The sequence below is a fragment of the Aedes aegypti genome, chromosome 2, assembly GCF_002204515.2.
Source record: "Aedes aegypti strain LVP_AGWG chromosome 2, AaegL5.0 Primary Assembly, whole genome shotgun sequence".
Lineage (NCBI taxonomy): Eukaryota > Metazoa > Arthropoda > Insecta > Diptera > Culicidae > Aedes > Aedes aegypti.
In genome coordinates, this window is record NC_035108.1 from 98276844 (window position 1) to 98299345 (window position 22502).

The 22502-nt window shown below is 38.5% G+C and overlaps 1 long non-coding RNA gene across 1 annotated transcript; it reads left to right on the plus strand.

The window, feature by feature from the left end:
- The first annotated feature begins 1165 nt into the window (after positions 1–1165).
- On the plus strand, positions 1166–22120 carry LOC110675098. The gene is made up of 2 exons (XR_002499277.1): positions 1166–1672; positions 21715–22120. It is a non-coding gene; the product is annotated as an uncharacterized LOC110675098 (long non-coding RNA).
- Positions 22121–22502: the final 382 nt, after the last annotated feature.

Genomic DNA, 22502 nt, shown 5'->3' on the forward strand with positions numbered 1-22502 from the left:
TTTTATACTTTTCTAATGATTCAAGGATTCAAAAATTCTTTTAGGCACATCTCTATGAATAATTTTATATATTTCGCGTAGAGTATCATGTATCAAAATTCCCATAGTGGATGGTCTTACGAAACGTAGTGCATCTCGGCTTGTTAGAAATTAACAGTAAAGAATGGCTCACCGGTGTCGTGGGATAAATAACAGAACAATGAACATATTTTGTGTCGAATTCAAATTAAACATCTCAGCTTATAAGAGTATGCAGGTTTGCGTCTCACCTCATGAGGATTACGTATTCTTTTTATCGAACTGCTGATACGTCAAACATACATACGTACAATTCCACCACTCCCTGCACCTTACTGCTCCTCACATCCATGCCAGTGGTTATTATCAACGTAAGCTCTTGACATAAACGGTTACTAGTAGTATCTCAGCACTTAACGTGCAGCAGAGGGAGGAAAACTCGTGTAAAGGATAAACCTTTCTAGCAAAGCCCCATCACTTCGTCCACCATTATCGTCATTCGCGTCATCATCCTGCCCGGCACTACTATGAGAATGGGGTGTTGGTATGTCGTTCACTCCCCACACCCACTGGTGCACAGTGGACAAAATAAGACCAAAAACAGCACAGAACTCTATACCTCGTGTCGCCGTTGAAATCAAATCGAATAATATGAAATGTTCAATGTAATTTAATGAAATCAATAAAGTACTGATTTTGTCGAAATTTATTTGACAATATTTGAATTTGTAAGTATAACATATCAAGAAGTAGTAAAATAGTTATCAATTTGCACCTAGATTACGGTATAGGATTGTTATGGGCTTGTTATTTTCTTCTGATCGAATATTGGTCAGCTATTGCCCACTGTGATCGCTAGGCTTAAGGATATCCTACTAACAAACTACCGATCCAAGGACCAACCGTCAGAAAGGATAACCAACTGCAACACGGGTGGCACTACGAGCAAATAATATACACAGCAAATCAAAAACGAGTCGTCGTCGTCGTCCAACCAAGGGGGGGGCGAGGATGGTTTTGGAGAACGAGTGTCGGTTGGTTGGTATCGAACCTGGAGCAAAAGGGCCTCGCCTCGGACGGAAGTCGACTTCACCAAGTGGGTTAGTGGCATTTATTTTGCCCACGGAAAGGTTAGTTTATTTTCTACGGTCGGTCGGTCCGGTTCGGATTCGGATTTCGCTGGACGGAAGAGAGAGTGATTCACGTGGTGTAAGAGTTCTATGGGCGCGATTTGTGGTGTTTGTGGTGTTGCCTACCTTGCAGGCGCTTTCCATCTCGGTGGGCCGCCGATAATTATCGGTTTCGTTTGTCGTCCCGTCGTCTGTGCGCTGGCCTATAGAGATATGGTTGGAAGTTAAAAAAAGTTTTGATAGCGTGTTTTAGGGCAAAGCACTGCCCGGTCTATTAACCTGTGATTATGAGCCACATAGGGGCTTGTTCGACAAAGAAAAGGATTGTCTAAGCAGTAATAGTCAAGGGACAAGTTTTCTAGTGAATGTGGTCGTATGAACAACGGTGTTCGCTCGGTGGTGTGGCAATGGGTTTCGATCGATGATAAGTGATATTTGATGTCCGTTGATAACAAAGGATAACGTGGTTCAACGGGGCTATATAGCGGTGGCTACCTGTGCACGCTACGAAAAATATTGAAGAAGTGAGTATTTATTTTGTTTGTAGTTGTCGATAACTCTTTTTCGTGTGGTTTTAATTAAGACAACACAAATTCAAAGCTTCGACAGTTCAAAAGTTTGAAACAATTGGGTGTTCTAATCATCACGTATAGAAAACGATATGGAGTACAATTTATCAACATTTTGTATACTTGAGTTAGAAAAGACGAACAATGTGCATATTTTAAACCACCTAGAAATGGGATAACTTACAACACACAGAGCTACTAAAAGTTATCTACCAACATAACATTTATGTTGGAATCAAATAATGGAAGTCTCGGTACAAATATTACATTGTTGCATGTCTCAAGGATCAAATTATGTTCTAGCACGTAACAATGCTTAGCTACAGATCACCAAAGTTGATAAAACACTGATTCTATTGATGTTTACATAAAATTTAAAGTATGATCTATCTAACTTTCTTGTGATATAATCTACCAAGTGTACAAAATAGGACTTTAACTTTCATCTATATAAATAAAAATGAAATGGTGTTTGTATGTCACGAAATGGCTCACGAACGGGTCAACGGATTCACATAATTCGTTCACAGGTGTGTTGGTTTAGGACTCCGACGTGTTTGTGTGGAAAGAAAGTTACCAAAATCCATTGCTAATGGTAAGAAATAGTTTAAAATTGAAATTTTACACTTTTCAGTGCTAATTACCAAAAAACTAACTGGCACTGATCTAGAGTGCGTTGCCATTAACATGGTGGTGCTCAAGATCGAATATTGACATTAAACGTAAAAAAGCATCAGCAGGTTGGTTTGTATCCTCTTATTTACGACATAACTATTTCAATTATTTTTTTTTCCATTAGAACCAGTTTTCAAAAAAAAAAACAAATAATGCCGACAGCTGAACGTGTCTGTATTGGTCGCCGTACACGTAATGCAGTTAATAAAAGAACCATTCGTGCAAGCAAAAAAGAAAACCAACGGAACATGATGAATATGGCCACACGAAGCCGTAACGCTACAGTGCGATTATTGAAATCCCAGGAAGATCGCGCATTGCAAAATGAAAAGGCACACAAAAAGGCTTTAGAAGCATTAAATCGAACATTGCAGGATTTGCGAAACAACCCAAGTCTGTTCGGAGGTGCGTTGATTCTTTTAGCCGGAGATTTTCGACCAACGTTGCCTGTCATTCCACGATCAACCGCAGCAGACGAAATTAATACGTGTTTGAAATCGTCAAACTTATGGAGATACGGTTAAACACTTAAATTGACAACAAACATGCGTGTTGCATTGTTGAACGAATCATCCGCTGAATTGTTTTCATAGTAATTGATTGATATTGGTCATGGACGAATTCCTGTTGATATAACCACTGGCTTGATATCTTTTCCCCATGATTTTTGTCAATTTACCACTTCGAAGACGGAACTCATCAGTAAGGTGCTTCCAGACGTTGCGCAGAACTATAAAAATCATCATTGGTTAAGCCAGCGAGCAATATTAGCAGCAAAAAATAAAGATGTTGACGAACTGAACATAATAATTCAAAATTAAATAGATGGTCAGCTACGATCTTACAAATCTGTTGATACCGTGACAAGTCAAGACGATGTCGTCAACTATCCAACAGAGTTTTTAAATTCTTTGGAACTGCCGGGATTACCACCCCATAACCTGCAGTTGAAAGTCGGATCGGTTATTTTTTATTTTTGTCGTTACCAGTATTAATTGAGAAAACGTCCACTACATATGTCTTGCAAAATTGATTGTTTACTACAAATTTATTATTTCCTTGCAAAATTTCTTATTTTCACTTTTGAAATCCTCAATAGCTTAAATTTTTCATGGACGAATCCTATGATACTTCAACCAAAAACTTATCGATATCAAAAATAATCCGTATCAATTTTACAGTTAATCATAATGTTACGAAACATCAATCAACCACGATTTTGTGATGGCACTAGATTAGCGGTGAAAAAACATTTGAACAATATCATTCAAGTGACTATTATTAAGGGAAAATATAAAGGCAAGGACGTGTTAATTGCACGGACACTTAAGCACTTGACTGAAAAAAAACTTCTAAATATGCAAAACTAAGGGGCCTATTTTGTAAATCGAGCAGATTCATGTGACTCGTCTGTAATCACTGTCGATCAAAGTAAGCATGCATATTTCAAATGTCACCCGTCGACTCCCATAGTAATCCAGTCACATAGAGTGACAACTGTCGAGAAACTCTAGTGACAGAGCCGAGTCGAGCGATTTTTTTGGTCGACAGTGACTCCAGTCGAGTCATTTCGATCGACTCGACTTATAAAAGGGGTCTAAGAGATGTGTCTTGCTTCGAAATCCGGACACTCATATTAAGTTGATTCGAAATCCGGACACTTCTTTTCAACGAAATATTCGCATATTTTGTATAAAATTCAACTCACTATCTCTACATTTCAGGATTTTAAACAGTTTACTATACAAAATCACAGAAATATCAAGTCGTGACAAACTCTGAAGGTACCAGAAATGTAAAGGAAATTTGGGCAAAATCGATTGTCTCACTTCATGGCAACCTGAGATGCAGTTCAATACGCAATGAAATGTGTAGAGTATCGGTACGCATTTTGTTCTTTTATTTTTGTTAATAATATCTTGATGCCTATAGCGATACCTTAACATCTATAAGTTGAAGAATAGTTTTGTGCATAAGTATTATAGTAAAATTGAAATTTACTGTATGACAAAGGGAAAAAAATAATGATAGTGTCCGGCTTTCGAAGCGTCCGGCAATTCGAAGCAAAACGGTACCAATCGATTTACCGTTTGAGTTTAAGCGTTTGCAGCTTCATGTGCGCCTTGCAATTGGCAATGACAATAAATAAATCGCCAGGACAATCTTTGGACGTTTATGGCCTCAATATTGAATTTCCATGCTTCTCACATGGACAGTTAAACGTCGAACGCTCACGTGTTGGCAAACGATCGTCATTATATGTTTATGCTCCTGACGGAAAAAAAAAACTAAAAAACGTAGTGTATCAGAAAGCATTGGAATAAGTTAAAAAAGTTGACTCAATGAACTTAAATAAAATCTGTTTAAAAAGTAATTTCCCAAAACTTCATTTAGTTTTTAATATGAGAATGGCAAATGCAAAAAATACTACAGCACATTTAATGCATACTGATTTAAAATTAAGGCAGAACAACGTTTGCCAGGACAGCTAGTTTACGATATAATTTGGTTGAAATTGCATGATTAAATTTGGATTACCTAAAACGATTTTTTTTAACATGCTTGCAGTCGCCATGCAACATTTTTCGTTTCTCTTATAAGAAAAAATACAATACTCTTCTAAACCAACAATTTATAACTTTTGAGCATTGAAAGTATTATGAACTTTGTTGAAAAGTTTTGTTACCTAACAAATGAAGTTCGAATTCTCCGGAAAATGAGGCAAATAAATTGCCATACAAGCTTACAAGCTTACATGCAAGTTGGCTGAAATAGTCAAATTTTTCATTTTCAACCGCCAATATATCATAAACCAAACTTGCTATGATATTTTGAAAACGGCAATGGATTCATCAATTCAGTAAATAGTGGTATTTCGGTGCTTGAGACAGAAACGTGTTGCACAGTGTAGACGGTTTCATCCCACAAGAAAAACTTCGAATGTACCGTAATTTCGGTTGAAATTGATCACTATGTCACTAAATTTTATTCCTTCCTAATGAAGCACAAATATCAATGTAACCTGCAGTGAATGAACGTTGTTTGTCGTAAGTATGTCCATATTGTGTGTTGTGAAGTTTTTTGCGTTCAAAAATGTTCATTTCTATGAAAATAATGTAAAACTTCAAAATCATGTACGGTGCAGTGTTGACAAACATCAAAAAACTTCTAGTTCTAGACAAGGATTTGGACATGGTATAATCCTGAAAGTTTGTGAGGATACTTGAGATATATCCCCAAACTAGATTTCATAACCAAAACTCGTACCAATTCGTTGATTTGGTTGAAATAATTGAATTTCTGGTATATATCAGGAAATTCCTTAGGAAATTGCATACATTTAGGCGTTTTATGCGTTATTCTTGAAATTTAAACATTCGTTATTTCTATCAATATTGTATTGTTAAGAATTTGGCAAGCATATTCGGATTCAGGGAGCTCAAATTGGTATGTAAAGTTGTTTTGAAAACTAACAATAATGGCATTGATAAGTGATCAATTACACCCGGAAATGTAATCTCCAGAATTTTTATTTTAGACATATTTTTTAGCACTAAAATTACATCTGTTAGAAAATTTCGATACTTGAGTCAATGAGGCTCACCTTCATACTTGTTTTCCTGCATTCAGTTGTTTGGCATTGTCAACTTTGTAGAAATCAGACAAGAAAAACCGTGAAAAGTGATCAATTTCACCCGAAATTACGGCATCCCAAATGGGAACCGCGTAGATAAAGTGCTGTCCCCGAGTTTCACTGCTATTTCCTTCAGAAATGTCTACAGAAGTTCATTCATAAGTTCCTGTAAGAATTCCTCCAGAAGTAAATGTAGAAGTTCCCCCGGAAGCTCTTATAGATATTAAACTAAATGCACCTCTATTGAAGTTATCCTGAAAGATCTTGGATTTTTTTTTTGGAAGATCTACTAGGAGCTCTTCCACAGAGTTCTTCTGGGAGTTGCGGTAGAGTTTACCACGAAAGTTTTTCTACAGTATCTTATGGAGGTTCCTCTTGAAGTTCTTCCGGAAGGTTTCCCTTTAGTTCTTTCGGAAGTTTCTCTTAAATTTCTTTTGGAAGTTCCTATCAAAGTTTCAGTGAGAATTCCTTCACGAGCTCCTCCGGAAACCTTTAGGAGTTGATTCGGATGCTTCTTTAGGAATTTCTCCAGAAGTTTCCCTAGGAATTTCTATGCTGAATGTTTACTTCAGAGTTCCGCTGAAATTTTTCCCAGAATCCAGGAGTTCCTATGAGAGATATAATGGTGATACAGTTAACTCTCCCTTACTCGATATTCCATTGTATTCCCGAACCATTGTAAAATTTGGTTTCCATTGCTAACTCGATGGTCCCTTAAATCACAGTTGCACTAGTTTTGTGTTCTGTAACTCGATACCTCCCTAACTCGATGGTCCCTTCAATATCGAGTAAGGGAGAGTTGACTGTACTTCTACCTGCTCTAACCTAAAATCGCTGTTTTTCCAAAATTGATGAAGTTTCTGAAGGAGTTCCTCCGGAAGTTCCTGTAAGAGTTCCACTGGTAGTTCCTGTAGGAGTTCCTCTTGCAATTCCCGAAGAAACTCCTTCGGAAGTTCCAGAAGATCCTCCAGAACTCCTTCATAAGTTTTATCGGAAATTCATGTATCAGTTCATTTTGCAGTTCCTGAACGAGTCCCTCAAGAAGTTACTGCATGAGTTTCTCCGGAAGTTCCTGTAGGAGTTCATCCGAAAGTTTTTGTATGAGTTCATCTAGAGGTTCCTGTTGGCGTTTCTCCAACAGTTCCTCCGTATGTTCCTGTAGGACGTCTTCCAGAAGTTTCTGTAGGACGTCATCAGGAAGTTCCCGTAAAGGTTCCTTTGGTAGTTCCCGTAAGAGTTTTTCCAGAAAGTCCTATAGGGGTTCCTTCGGAAGTTTCTGTAGTAGTTCCTCCAAAAGTTCCAGTAGATGTTCCTCTGGATGTTGTCGTATGACTTGCTCCGCAAGTACCTGAGGGACGTTCACTGATATTTCCTCCGGAAGTTTCTGCTGAAGTTCATTCAGAAGTTCCTGTAGGTATTCCTCTAGAGGTTACTGTAGAAGTTCCTATAGAAATTCATCTTAAAGTTCCTCTATAGGAGTTCTGAGATCCACTAGGAGTTCTTCCGCAGAGTTCTTCTGGAAGTTGCGGTAGAGTTTATTCCGAAAGTTTATCTACGGGTTCTTACGGAAGTTCTCCCGGAAAGTTTTCTTAAAGTTCTTACGGAAGTTTTCCTTATATTTCTTGTGGAAGTTCCTATCAAAGTTTCTGTAGGAATTTCTTCACAAGTTCCCCCGAAAACTCCTGCAGGAGTTAACTTGGATGCGCTTTTGGGAATTTCTCCTGAAGTTTCCCTAAGATTTTCTTTGCAAGTTTCTCTAAAAGTTCTTCTGAGAGTTTTCTTCAGAGTTCCACTGCAATTTCGCCCAGAATTTAATCCAGAAGTTCTTATGAGAGATATAATAGTGTTGCTTCTCCGTGTTCTAACCTTTGAAGGTGTATGATGCAATGTCTGTAGGAGTTCTTCCGGAAGCTCCTGTAAAGGCTTCTGTAGAAGTTTTTCTGCAAATTTCTGTAAGAGTTCCTCTGGAAGTTCCTGTAGAAGTTCCTCTGGCAATTCCCGGAAGAAATCCTTTGGATGTTCCAGAAGATCCTCCAGAGTTTCTCCATAAGTTTTACCAGAAATTACTGTAGGAGTTCGTTCAGCATTTCTTGAAGGAGTTCCTCAAGAAGTTACTGCCAAAGTTCCTCCGGAAGTTCCTTTAGTAGTTCCTCTGAAAGTTTCTGTATGATTTCATTCGGAAGTTCCTGTTGGAGTTACTTAGGAAGTTCCCATAGTAGTTCCTCCGGGAATTTCCGTAGGGGTAAGAGTTCTTGCGGAAGTTTCTGTAGTACTTCCTCCAAAAGTTCTAGTAGGTGTTCCTCCGGTTATTCTCGTATGAGTTTTTCCGCAAGTACCTGAGTTTCATTGATATTTTCTCCGGAAGTTTCTGCAAAAGTTCATTCGGAAGTTCATGTAGGAATTCCTTCGGAAAGTTCTTCCTCCGCAGAGTTCTTATAGAAGTTTTTGGTACAATTCATCCCAAAAGTTCATCAACGGGTCTTACGGAAGTTCATCATGAAGTTCTTCCGGGAAGTTTTCTTAAAGTTCTTTCAGAAGTTGTTCTCATATTTCTCGTGGAAGTTTCTTTATCGAAGTTTCTGTAGGAATTCCTTAACAAGTTCCTCCGGAAACTCCTTTAGGAGTTGATTTGGATGCTTCATTAAGAATTTCTCCAGAAGTTTCCCTAGGATTTTCTATCTTTTGAAAATTTTCTTCAGAGTCCCGCAGCAATTTTTCCCGGGAATTCCTTAACAGTTCCTCCACAAGTAACCTTTTAACTTTTTCCTGCAGTTTCGCCAGAAATTCGGAAGTTTACCAAGAAGTTCCTCCAGATGTTCCCCTACATCTGGAGTTCCTTTGGAAGTTTCTTTAGGATTTCTTCCGGAAGTTTCTCTAGTGGCTCTGCCAAGAGTTGCTTTGCGAGTTATCTTAAGAGTTCCTCTAGAAAACCTTCTGAGTTCCACACGAATAGCTCCAGAAGTTCAATTTGAAGTTACTGTAGATTATTATCTTCGAGCTGTTTAGTGCAAAAATTAAATAACAAATTTGGTACTATACAATTGAATAGTACAGTACTAAATGCGTTGCTTCATATGTTCTGCAAGGGATTCCTCCGGAAATTCTGTTATGAGTTCCTCCGCAAGATTTTCCCGGAGTTCCTCTGGATTTAACCCATGAATTTGTTCGGTAATTTTACCAAGAGTTAGGAGTTCATCCAGATGTTTCGCTAGGAGTCCCTCCGAGAGGTTTCCTCCGGAAGTCGACCCATGAGTTTCTTCGGCGGTTTCTTCGTTCCTGTAGCAGTTCTTTTAGGTGTTCCTCCGAAAGTACATCTAGTAGTTCCTACAGAAGTTGCTCTAGAAATTTTTTGGAAATTCCTTTAGACGTTCCTTCGAAACTTCTTGTGATTTCCTCTGGGAATTGCACCTGGAGAATTTCGCAGGCGAATTCTCGTAGTAGAAAAGCACTATTTTTCGACCTTTCCTGTAGGTGCCAATTTTCGGATTTTTATACAAAGTAGGCCAAAATCGTATAAATGGATCGAAAATTAGTGCTAGGTCGAATATATGTGCTCTTCCTTACGAAATTCCACGGGAATTCTGGTATGTTTTCATAAGGAAATTCCTGGAGAAGCTCCCTAGGAAGTTCCCTGAAGAAGTTCATGCAGGATATCCCCTACTCTTTCCTAAAAAATCTTCAGAATTCCTGGCTGAATTTTGGAAATATGTCCCTGAAGACCTTTTGGGGAACGTCCATAAATTACGTAGCATTTGTTGACACTCCCTTCTTCCATTGTAGCATATTTTGCTATACCTAATACATGGCACGCCACAAAAAATCCTAGAATCCCCCCTCCTCCCTTAAAATGACAAATGCTACGTCACTTATGGACGGTTCCTTGAAGTAATTCTTTGCAGGAATTCCTAAAGTAATTATCAGAGGAACTTCTGACGTCATTACTGAAATCCAAAAGGAAATGCTGAAGGAATTCTCGAGCGAGTTTTTTTGTTGGAGAAATGCACCGAAAAATTCGTGGAAAATTGCAGTAAAAACTTCCCAAATTGGTGCTCAAGAGTTTTTTTTTTTTTTAAAACTTCCGAAAGATTCAAATACAGAAATTACTAGTAGAATTTTTTTATAAAATTTCCTTTGAAATTTTTGAAAGAATTCTGAGATAAGTTCCTGAGGAATACTTGGAAAGATTCTCGGAGCAGTATTTTGAAGAATCTCTGGAGGAATCCTTAAAGAATATCTTAAAGAAATTACCACAGTAGTTCCTTGAAGCATTTCCGTAGTAATCACCGGAAGTTGCACTAGGAATTCGTTTGGAAAATCCTCAAGGAGTTCCTCCAAAATATCTTGTGATTTCCTTTGGAATTTGCACCTGAAGATATTCTCAGACGAAGCTTTGTTCAAGATTCCAAAGGAAATCTGAATTTATAAGGAAATTCTGGGATGAACTCACATGAAGATTCCTGGAGGAATTTCATAGGAAATTCCCTAAAGAATTTGTCGCAGGATGTCCCATACTCGTTTTTGAAAAATATAAATTCCTTCATGAATTTTAGGAATAATTCCCTGCAGATCTTTTGGAGTTATTCTTAACGGGATTTTCTAATATAGTTCCTGACGAACTTCTGACGTTTTTTTTTAAATTCAATAAAATTCTCAGGAAATTACCTAAAGGTTTTTTTTAGAAAAAAACTGAGTGAATTCATTAGAAGTTTTGAAAGAATTTCTAGATTAGTACAGGAAAAAAAAATTCTGGAAGCAATATTCAAAGAATCTCCGATTGAGTCCTGGAAGAAATTTATACATAACTCACCGGAGTAGTGCTTTGAAGCATTCCCGTAATAATCCTTGAAAGAATTTCCGAAGTGTTTTCTACAGGAACTTACTGAAAAAATATAAATCACGGAGGAATTTACAGATGATTCTCTTTAGAAAGCCTGAATAAATTCCCGGAAGAGTTCCGGGGTGAATTTTCTGAGAAATCGATGTAAGTAACTTACACACGATTTGCAGAAAATTAATTGAGTAGAATCCAAACCTTATTTCCCAATGCAGCAATCCCCTGCTGTAGTCGGATGTTGTACTGTTGTTTGACATGTTTGGCACATGTCGATTTCGAAATAACTGGATTACAACAAATGAAGCGTTTTAAACCATGATTCATCGTTCTTTACAAACACCACAAAGCCGCACTTTTCCCGATACTGACCATCATTATATTGTATTTGCCTTTAGCTTCTTCGGTCAACAACACGGTCTAAACAACCATGTGGCCATCAACGACCGATCGTCCGGCCAATTCAATGGCCGACTAACGGGGTCCAGTAGAGTGGTATCGATTTCACTGCTGTGGCCAATGCCTTCCTTACGCCGTTTCAACAACCGGTCGGCCAAAAAAACAAACACAAACATCGACTCTGGTGCTTCCATTGAAACGTGGTGTGGCTCCGGTGCTGCAAGGATACACCGATTGCGATACAGATATAAAACATATCTAGTTGAATTTTAATTTGCGACATGGATATCCTTTATCCTGCATAGGCTAGCCTTTCACAGTACAAACTAGACTGGGAAAAAATACAACCCGACCAGACAAGGTTCGCAATCTGAAACCGCGGTTGAATCCTGGTGGGGATAATGGTAGGTACCTATGAGTAGGATCAATGTAATGGGTAGGTAGCATGTGGCGACTGAATGTTGAGCCGTTCATTATTTCAGTGACTAATAAAATATTCAATCGATAGTCGGTCGGTCGACGGTTGAGACTCGGGACGCTAGTACAGGAATAAACTGGTGACAATTTTCAATGCTACATTCATGGTTTCGATTTTCTTAAAGTAAAATTCATGCGATAGTCTTCCAGGTTAAATTTTCGTTTAGTTGAAATTTTCGTCTTACATTTGAGATGATCTTTCCAATAATCCAATATGTATGAGTAATCTACTAACAGCACTAAGACCGGTCAAACAGCATTTTGTGTTTTGTTGTTGTGGGGCAATGATTTTCTCCCGTCTGTAGGAAGCTTAAAGTGATTTGCAAGCAATCAATGTAAAAACTGATTTAAGTACGCTATCAATAGCTTTTGTTACTAGTTGCAAAATCCATACCTGCAGAGAACCGCTCGAGCCAGGATCTTTTCGTAATGGAAATTTCCTTGACTTCCCTGGGCATAGAGTATCATCGTACCTGCCACACGATATACGAATGCGAAAATGGAAACTTTGGCAAAGAAAGCTCTCAGTTAATAACTGTGGAAGTGCTCATAAGAACACTAAGCTGAGAAGCATGCTCTGTACCAGTGAGGACATAATGTGGAGGTTTCCAAACAGCTCTCAGAATATACTAGGGACTCCCAAATTGATCCCAAAGTAAAGTATATTTTGAATCTCCTAGGAATCCCTCAGAGCCTTTTGAAAATCTCTATTAATCTCTGTAAACTTCTGTAAAATCACTGGAATTCTAAAAAAATATAGAGAACCCATTGGAGCCCTCTAGACACTCCTCTAGGATTTTTATAAGGAAGCGCTGAGAACTTCTAAGAATCCAATGGAAGTTGATTAAAACCAACGGAATCCACGAAGTTTCCCACATTTGGGAACATCTGAAAACACTTTAGAAACCTTTTGACATCTAAAACTGTTAGATAGTTATTCGTTTTCCACAACTTGAGAATCATTAAAAATCTTAGAACCTCTGGTTATGATTCCCTTAATCCTGGGGAATCCTTGGAGATCCATCGAAACCCTTTGAGAATCGAAGATAATTATGATTGGAACTTCGGAACCCTTTGAATACCATTGGGTACCTTCGAAACTTTTCTAGAGATCCAGAGAGACCTTTTTGGAAAATATATTTTTGAAAGTTCTTCAGAACCAGTGGCGCTAAAAGTAGGTCGTCAAGACGTACAGGTCAAAATGCAAAAACGAAACCAATTGTTTGTCAAAAAAGACCACTTCTCATTGGTCGTTTTGGCAAAGGCCTACTTTCACATCGTTGAGTTGAATTGCAACAGGGCACTTTGTTGTAAGCCTGGCCGTGTTGCAAGGTCGTAGATTAGAACTTTTATCAAAAGTTTGGAAAATTTTCATGAATTATTTTTGTTTCAAATCTATTAATTTTCGATGTTAAGTACGAAGCATATGCCCCTACAATGAAAAAAATAATAAAAAATTCCTAATTGTAACCAATATAATGAAAATTTTGTCAATTCTCTCTAAAAATATCGCCAGTTTTTAATCTGAACCTGATTTTTTTTAAATAAAGCATTCTCTGTTGTGTTAAATGAATGAATAGTACAAGAACCAATCAAATTATGAGCCTTAATATTTAAATTTGTTCACAAGATTTGCTTTAAAAGGTAATTGGTAACACTGGATTTAGTATCGTCAAGGTTTTCGACTGAAAAACAACGGGACAGTCTTAGTTGAGCTGTTACGTTTTGCCCTAGGGTTGGACAAGTAGGACATAGAATACGCATACAAAAATATAGGTAGGAATCAAAGGATTATCCTACCCAAGGTTATATATGACTTAAAAAAAGTAAGAGGTTGTTTCCGAGATACGACCGCCAAGTTGACGTTGGATAACGTTAGCTTCTTCTATTTCCTGATTAGGACCGTCACGAACTTATGAAAGATTTCTAGGTACTGACAAAAAATCCAATCAATTTTCAAACTATTTGTTGCATGTCAATTCTGATCTATTATGGACATTGAGTGCTATTATTTGGTTGGTTCGGTTAACACTTCAACACCGATAGAACCGATCGATGGAAGATGAAGCATGAGCGGTAACTTTTGCTCTCCAAACAAATATACCGGTTGAACGTTAGGTCCACGCATGATCCACTAAGATTGGTTGCTTTAGTGGATTCCTAAGCCAGTTTGAGGTTCTTGTCCATGAAGTCCGCTAACTCTGTGTACTCCTCTTTGCTCAAATCGATGTTGAAGTTACCTGTCACGATGATTGGCATGATCTCCTTTTGGTACTCGAAGAAGTTCCGCGCCATGAAGAACTTCTTCTGCTTCATTGTGGTATCCGGAGAAATGTAGAGGCAAACCAGTAGTGACCGATAATTCATTATTGTACTGACCAAAATCTGAATCAATCACATCCAATCACCAGTAATGTCGCTCTTCACGGTGGAAAACTCTCACAACTCTTTCAAAATGAAATGGTCGTCCTGAAAAGGACGGTTGGGGCTAGTCACTGTCGATCGAACTGGGTTGTCAATCCATTGTTAAACAGAAACACGCCAAAAGATTACCGAAGACGATTAAATCGAAATGCGGTCGGTAATTTTGTGCTTCGTTGGTTTGCTCACTCCTCCGACGGCAATTTTCAAGGTTTCTGGACGCTTTGTCCACGAATTTGATGGTCAAGCTGGATACCCATGGCCATGATGAGCGATTTCACGGAACCCGCAGCATTCAGCTTGGATTGGGAATAAACAAGAACAGAAGCAGCGGCAGCGACGAATGTGTAAAAATTATTCCGATAGGAGTCCTTCTCCAATTGCTGGTCGACGATTCACTGATGTGCGCGGGGCTCATTGAAGCTTGGTTGGCTTCGACTGAACACGATAGAATAAAGAGGAGTAAGTTGAAGACCGAAAGGAGCGTGTCCCTTTGCATGACGAAAGTGGCTAAGATATCGAGCAATGATGTCTGTGCTAGGAATACACAAGAAAAATGTGCTTTTCTATGGAAAATAAGACATGCCTTGATATTTATCAATTTTTCAAAAGTTTATTCATGAAAATTAATAGTTTTAATTATTGGAGTCGATTCGTAGAAAGATTTCTAATATTCAATGGTTAGTTATTGATATTCAATAGTTATCTTAAGTATGAAGGAAAATTTCTGTTCCATGGATGCCAAAATGATGAACATTGTTCAATGAGAATTTCTTTTCAGAAGCATTCTAAATATGTTGCAATTTTGTTACATATGCTATCATAATATATGGCAAGTCTAAGAAGCTGTTGGAAATGCCACTCTATTTTACAACCGTTGTGAAATGTTGAACACTCACCCCGACGGAACTGCAGCTACGTCCGCGAATACAGTATCAAATTGTCGTGCTATCAATTATTCATGACAAATTAAGTTTTGTATGAAGCTGTGAGATTGATTGAGAAGCATAAGATGTAATAAGGTCGGAAATATTATTCTTTTAACTCTTTTCAACACATTTGAAAAGCGCCGATTTGCTTATACGACGAACCAGCTGAATGTTTCGTGACGTGGATGGCGCACAAGACCAGCGGGTTGTGGATCACCGGGCATAAGTCGGAATCTGGAAACGAAGCTCATTCTTGACATCTTGTGCGATTTCACCAATCCGACGCTCGATTAGCAGCAGCTCCTCGGATCAGCAACTGCGGTATTTCGTTCCTAGCGGGCTTGCTTCTCGATCACCGAAACTGAATTTATTACGAGTCGAATTCTGCAAGCGCGGATAAATCGTTCGCCGCTCGGAGAAGCTCCCAAGCCATCGGCATCGCCGCCGCAAATCAATCTTGCATCTTCCTCTTCCGACGACACAAATTGAACTGTGAAGCGGGTGCAAACGCAAAGCGAAAATGACTCACCCGACCGAGTTCACAGTCCGACCGCAAAAAGAAGACTGAAGGAAGAAGCAGGGTGCGGAGCGCTTTTATAGTGGGAAGCGGAATCCAAAAATGTGCTTGGACGTGATTGGTTAGATAAGAAAGGGGTAAACATTTTACGATTTTTCAATAGTTTGTTGCGAATAATCAATAGTGTCTTCAATTTGAATCGACGCGTAGATAAATTTCCAATCGATTCATGGATAAATATTGAAAATCTATCGATAAATGACTGAGTTATTAGCGGTCAAAACCTGACCATTTTTCGTTACATGCTCAATTTTTCGTTTTTTCTGAATTGTACCCCCATATGTTGCCGAAAGACGTTATCCAACGTCAAAAATGGTTGACTAAATAGTTGTTGAACTATATAATACTGTTAAGCGCGTATAGTAGACTTGTTTTTGATATTTTCATCGGATTCCGTGCCACAGCAAATTCTAGATTTTCTGGTAAAAAGAAAAGAAATCGATTCAATACACAAGAAGTGTATAATATTGAATGAAACACCAGCCATTTCGCACGATGTTCAACCGGGATGCACGCCTGTTAGCCTCGTGGAAGCCTCCTATCCTCTCATCACAGTCGAGCCTATCCTGCCAGCGACCAGCAGTCATCCCGGTCCTGTGTACGAGTATGGAGAAGAGGTCTTCCAAACTCTCTTTGCAGGCAAGTACAGTTGTGATTCGAGCAATTTCTCTCCGGTAACGTCTGTTGCTTCTAGCGATATTCCTACATGTGAATCGGATACTAAGTCCGTGGCGCTCGACCATTTTGCTTCCGACAACCCTGCCAACCGCCTCCCTAACGTTGTTACTGATGATTTGGACAACAACCAATCGTGTCATGCTCTGCGGTTTTATTACCAAAATGTTCGTGGACTTCGTACCAAGGTGGATTCTTTCTTCTTGGCTGTCAGCGAATGTGACTACGACGTCATTGTTTTGACCGAGACATGGCTGGACGACAGATTTCAAAATGCGCAATTGTTCGGATCCAAATTTATTGTCTACCGCACTGATCGAAATGCAGCGAACAGCTCAAAACGCCGTGGTGGAGGCGTCCTAATAGCAGTGTCTACGCATTTGAACAGTTTCATCGATCCCACTTTGACGAGCATAGCACTTGAGCAGTTATGGATTAAAATTTCGCCAAGCCGAACGATTAGCGTTGAAGTTATTTATCTTCCTCCAGACCGGCGTGACAATATGGACTACATACGCGATCATTTGAATTCCATGAATTCTGTTTTATCCAATTTGGCTCTCAACGATTGCGTATTGCAGTTTGGTGATTACCACCAGCCGAATTTGTTATGGGAAGCATCAGATGACGAATTTCTTCGAGTGAATTCTCAATCTATACTCTCAACCACCTGGTCCACACTTGTTGATGGTTTTTATTTCTACGGTTTAACGCAACTTAATGGAATACCGAACAGAAATTCACGATTTTTGGACCTGGTGCTAGGCAACGATGAAGCAAGATACTCCTGTAACGTAACCGAAACGGTAGAACCTCTCATCGATCTTGACGTTGACCATCCAGCCTTGGACGTTATTTTGAATCTTCCTGATTCGATAACATTTGAAGATTGTGGTGACAATTCTCAGATGTATGACTTTCGCCGAGCTGATTACGCTGGAATTCATGCTGCTATTTCTCGTATTGATTGGCAGCCCATCGATGACGCTAATAATATTGACGATGCCGTGACATATTTTAATCACGTAGTTCAGGATATTATTGCCCAAAACGTTCCTCTGTGCCGTCCAAAACCCAAACCTCCATGGTCCAACAGCCATCTACGCCAGCTAAAAAGAAATAGAGCAAAATCACAACGTCACTACTGCCGCAATCGTTCGCAGTTTACGAAGCAGGAATTTAACCGCGCCAGCAATGCCTATCGTACTTATAACCGTCTGCTGTATCGTCGATATGTAGTTCGTACGCAAACATCACTTTGGAAAAATCCAAAACGTTTCTGGTCGTTTGTCAATTCCAAGCGAAAGGAAGTTGGTTTACCTCGATCAGTACACCTCGATGGGCAAACTGCAACTTCAGAACAAGAGAAATGTTTTCTATTCGCGCAACATTTTCAAAAAACGTTTCACGACTCCCCCGCCACACCTGACTAAATAGCTGCTGCTATTGAATACCCAGACAACCAAAATGTATGTATAACGAAATCACCTGGAGGCTTTATATGTGCAAAATTTCACTTATAAGATGTCGCGAAAAGGCCTTCTACGTACAAAAGTGGAGGCGAAATGCGTGCATATATTATGTGATGAATAATAACATACAATGCGAGTGTATAAATATTCTACCGAACCAACCTGTAATCTTATGCGACTTAACTTATGATAACAAATGTTGATTTGACAGCTGCTACGGATTGATGCGACTTACTTTGTACGAGTGTACGAGACGAAACAAAATGTATGAATGAAGTCAGAAAAGAAGTGTTTTATGCGAGGAAACTCATCAAACTGACGAGTTTATCCACGGTGTTTTGCGGGTTTGATGTAATTAGTATGAATAAACGAGTTGTGACGTGAACTTTCATGCGATTTCTGGTTGTCTGGGTATACTCCCAGAGATGTTTTCGACTTCCGCTCTTTTACTATCGATGAACAAACTGTCCAAACAGCCTTCAGAAAACTGAAAATGTCACATGCGCCTGGACCGGATGGAATTCCGTCTTGCATTTTAAAGAATTGCTCCCATTCGCTGGCCACTCCTTTGGCCAAGTTATTTTCCCAAGTTAGTTTCCTGATGAAAAGGAAAGTTTCCAGCATGTTTCCAGTCTATAAAAAAGGCGATAAGAAAGGTGTGCATAACTACAGAGGCATCACATCTTTATGCTCCTGCTCCAAATTATTCGAGATTCTCATAAACGATGCTTTGTTCAATTCTTGTAAATCTTTTATTTCAACTGCTCAGCATGGATTTTTTCCGAAGCGATCGGTTACTACAAATTTAACGGAATTTGTTTCTCTCTGCCTTCGTACTCTGGATTCCGGTGGGCAAATTGATACAATCTATACGGATCTAAAAGCAGCGTTTGACCGAGTGGATCACGGCATTCTGCTAGCTAAGCTTGATAAACTTGGAGTTTCTCATTCCTTAGTTCCTGCTGTTCATCAATGAACTCTCTCAGCTGCTACCTCCTGGATGTCGGTTGTTCTATGCAGATGACGTTAAAATCTACATGATCATCGACAGCACTGCGGACTGCGAATTGCTGCAATCACGGCTGAACATAATGGCAAATTGGTGCTCTTCATACTTTCTGTCACTCAGCGTCAACAAATGCAATGTCATTTCATTCCACCGCAGACAGAAGCCAATCATTTTCAATTACCGGATTTGTGATACAGTTCTCAATCGAGTGGATCAGGTTAAAGATTTGGGCATCACTGTTGACCAGGAAATGAATTTCAAGCCACACTACAATGACGTGATCGCGAAGGCAAACCGGCAGCTTGGATTTATTTTCAAGCTTTCTGATGACTTTCGCGACCCTTTATGTTTAAAAGCACTGCATTGCTCGTTAGTCCGTTCCATTTTGGAATTCAGCGTTGTTGTCTGGTGTCCGTACCAAAGTTGTTGGATCGCAAGATTGGAGTCAGTACAACGTAGATTCCTTCGGTACGCACTTCGACATCTTCCCTGGCGAGATCCTCTAAACCTTCCTGCCTACGAGGATCGCTGTCGGTTGCTGGGAATCGAAACGTTGGAGCAGAGAAGACGTACAGCGCAAGCTGTTTTTGCGGCTAAGCTGATCGTTGGTGATATCGACTCTCCGGAGTTACTAAGGCAATTGAATATATATGCACCTGAACGAGTAATAAGACAACGCAACTTTCTTCAGCTTGTGCCTCGCAATCGTTTGTATGGCATGAATGAACCTCTTCGTGCTTCTGCCGATGCGCTCAACGAAGTCTTAACTGCTTTTGATTTTAATTTGCCTTTGATTAGTTTTATCCGTAGATTGTCATTGAGCTAGATTTTTATGTTTTTTTTTTCATTAAGACAAACAAATGTCAGAAGAATAACAACTTCAACAAATAAATATTGGCATGCTAGTCCGTTGTCTAGTGTGGTGCTTCCTTCAAAGGGCAAATGGCCCACTGGAAGCATTAACGTGTAGTGTAGTGTCTTTATTATTTATTTTAAAATGCATTGGAAATTTTAAATAACTGAACATGTCTAGTTTAAATAAAAAATATAAACTTAGTCAGTGAGGGTAACTTCAAGACGTTTTAAATTTTCGAAGATTTTTCTTGTAAGATGTAAAATCACTGTGGTAACAATTGTGCCTCACAAATCTAGACCAACTATCTCAATGGTGAAAATTAGTGCATTGTTTTTGATGGTTAATTCCGATTTTGACGCTGCTTTTTTCTATCGAACAAGGTACCGATTCTTGAAATTGTCACTTAGTTCAAAGGACATCTTTTTTAATTTCTCTAGAATACTATTATTAAAGAGTTTCCATTCTTTGTACTGAGCGATATCGGCACGGGCTGTGTCCGAATCCAGGTAAATTTGGGATGAGGAGGAAATGTTGACGTGTTACTCGCTTTAAGGAAATCGATGAGTCCTCTGCACTAACTAGAAGTTTGGAAAATGGTGAAGCGAGGAATAATAGGATTCGTATTGATTATGATAAGAGCCAAAAGTCAATCAGAAATACCGCATCATTTTCAAGGGTAACATTGAATATAAACAAAGTCAATAACAATGCCTCAATTGAAAAAGTAGTCTATCCATATGTACAAAACTTGACAAAGCGCATTTTATATCGAAACCTTTGATGACAATCAATTCCAAAATTTTGCATGATGTTAATCATGCAACATCGATCCAAAAAAATAGCTATCAGTCACTAAAGAAAAAGGCGACACCTATAGTGTCGAGCCATTCAAAGATATTCTAATACTAAAAAAAATCACGAAAAAAGCATTTGAACTTTATGCAAAACGTGAAATTTATTCTGGCTGGTCAGTGCCAGATTCCCAACTGGTTACTATTCACTATTTATTGAATATATACCAAACGTATTACTTATTTCGCTGTTTTGATAATAATGTAAACCATTATATTTAAGATATTGAAAACAAAGCATGAAACGAGCTCACCAGCTGATATTCCATCCTCAACTGTTCAACAATAAGCTGCCCAGCAGAACACGAATATAATACCAAACTTTCACTTCGGCAATGCTAAAAAAACAAACCCGCTTCTATGGAATTTACCAAGGGCACTCGCTCACGCGGCTTTTCTTTATAATCCTTAAATCCACCCATCTCATGTGGGTTACTATAATTTCTCTCATTATCTGTCCATCTGTACACACGCGCAATAAGTTAATTAATTTAATTACCATGCGGATCTGTCGAACAAATTATCTTTAACTATATTTTATTTTATTTAGAAAGAATTTTGGGAAAAAAAAATCAACGGAAGAATACCTGAAAAAATCCTCCTGATATTACCTTAAAGAAATCTTATATGTAAATACTTGGAAGAATACCACAAAGAATATCAGGAACATTTTGTAAGTATTGCTTCATAGATTCCACGGAGCACTCCGTTAAAGCGTTTCTGGAGAAATCTTATGATTACTTTGTACAAAAAATCTTACCAAATTTCGAGAGAAATATCTGTTGAGTAGCAAAAATAAAAGAATGACTTATTGTAATTAATTTTGAAACTATCACAGCTTCTAAACATTTTAAATTTTGATATTCTATCTTCCGGGAAATAAATCAATATTGCTACCGTTTGTACTACCCACTGTTTCAAATGTGGTCGCGCCTCTGCTAAGAAACCTTTGGAAACTTGGACTTTTTAAAATTTAAAATTGACAAATGTTTAATTTTGTTCTAGCTTTACAAGTAAGTTTAGTTAAAGTTCAGGTTTTTATAAATGGGAAACAGGCTTGGAATTGACATCGTAAATGGTAGCCATTAGACTACTGAAACAACTCTCAAAGTTAGATATTTTTGATCCTCTCGTAGTTAGATAATCTCCAGAACAAAGTTAATTAAATAATCGATTTTTATTTATTTTCAGATTTCCATAGTGAACAGAACGAACCAATCTGCATCTTAAACACTGCAGCCATTCTTTTTTGTTGATTGCTGATTACGATCATCAATGCGGTGGTATGTCTCCAACTGTTCCGAATAATCGAATCAACCAAATGAAGTCAAATGCCCCACAAAAACTTCTGCTGTGCTTAGCCTTGAAAAGCCTTGAAGGTGAAGTGAGTGCTGTATGAAAAATTGTGAGTTTCCTACCGCCCAACGACGGTTAAGGTGATTACAATAGTTTGTCAACCTGCTGCAGAGGCGTCGTCATATTCCGGCAAGTGACGATAAAGAAGCCAAATAATACACCTTCATGGAAAAGTAACGACTGAACGGATTAGTTTTGGGATTTATAAGCATTGTTGTTGTCGTGAATGCCAAAGTACAAGGACTAAGGAGCAAAAATGCCTAAAATACCGACGTCATCGGTTCCAGCGCCGGCAGATGAAGAAACGATGCGTTGCCAGGTGAGTAGAAAGTGTGCCAAGTGGGTGCGCTGTAGGGTGTGACTTAATTTTTGAATGCTCTCATAACTAACTACTTCACTTTTCAAATCACATAAAATGAGAAACCTCAAAATTTGAGCCAAACATATTAAAATTTAGACATGACGCAAGTGACTTGAAAGTTGATGTTTAATTTTCAAAATATAACCAAATCTTTGTTATTTATTTCCTCTTCAAAATTTAATTTTGAAACTGATATTATTTCAAAGTAGTTAATTTTTTTCTTCATTTTACTAAACATTTGTACTTAATTTGATTTGAACTT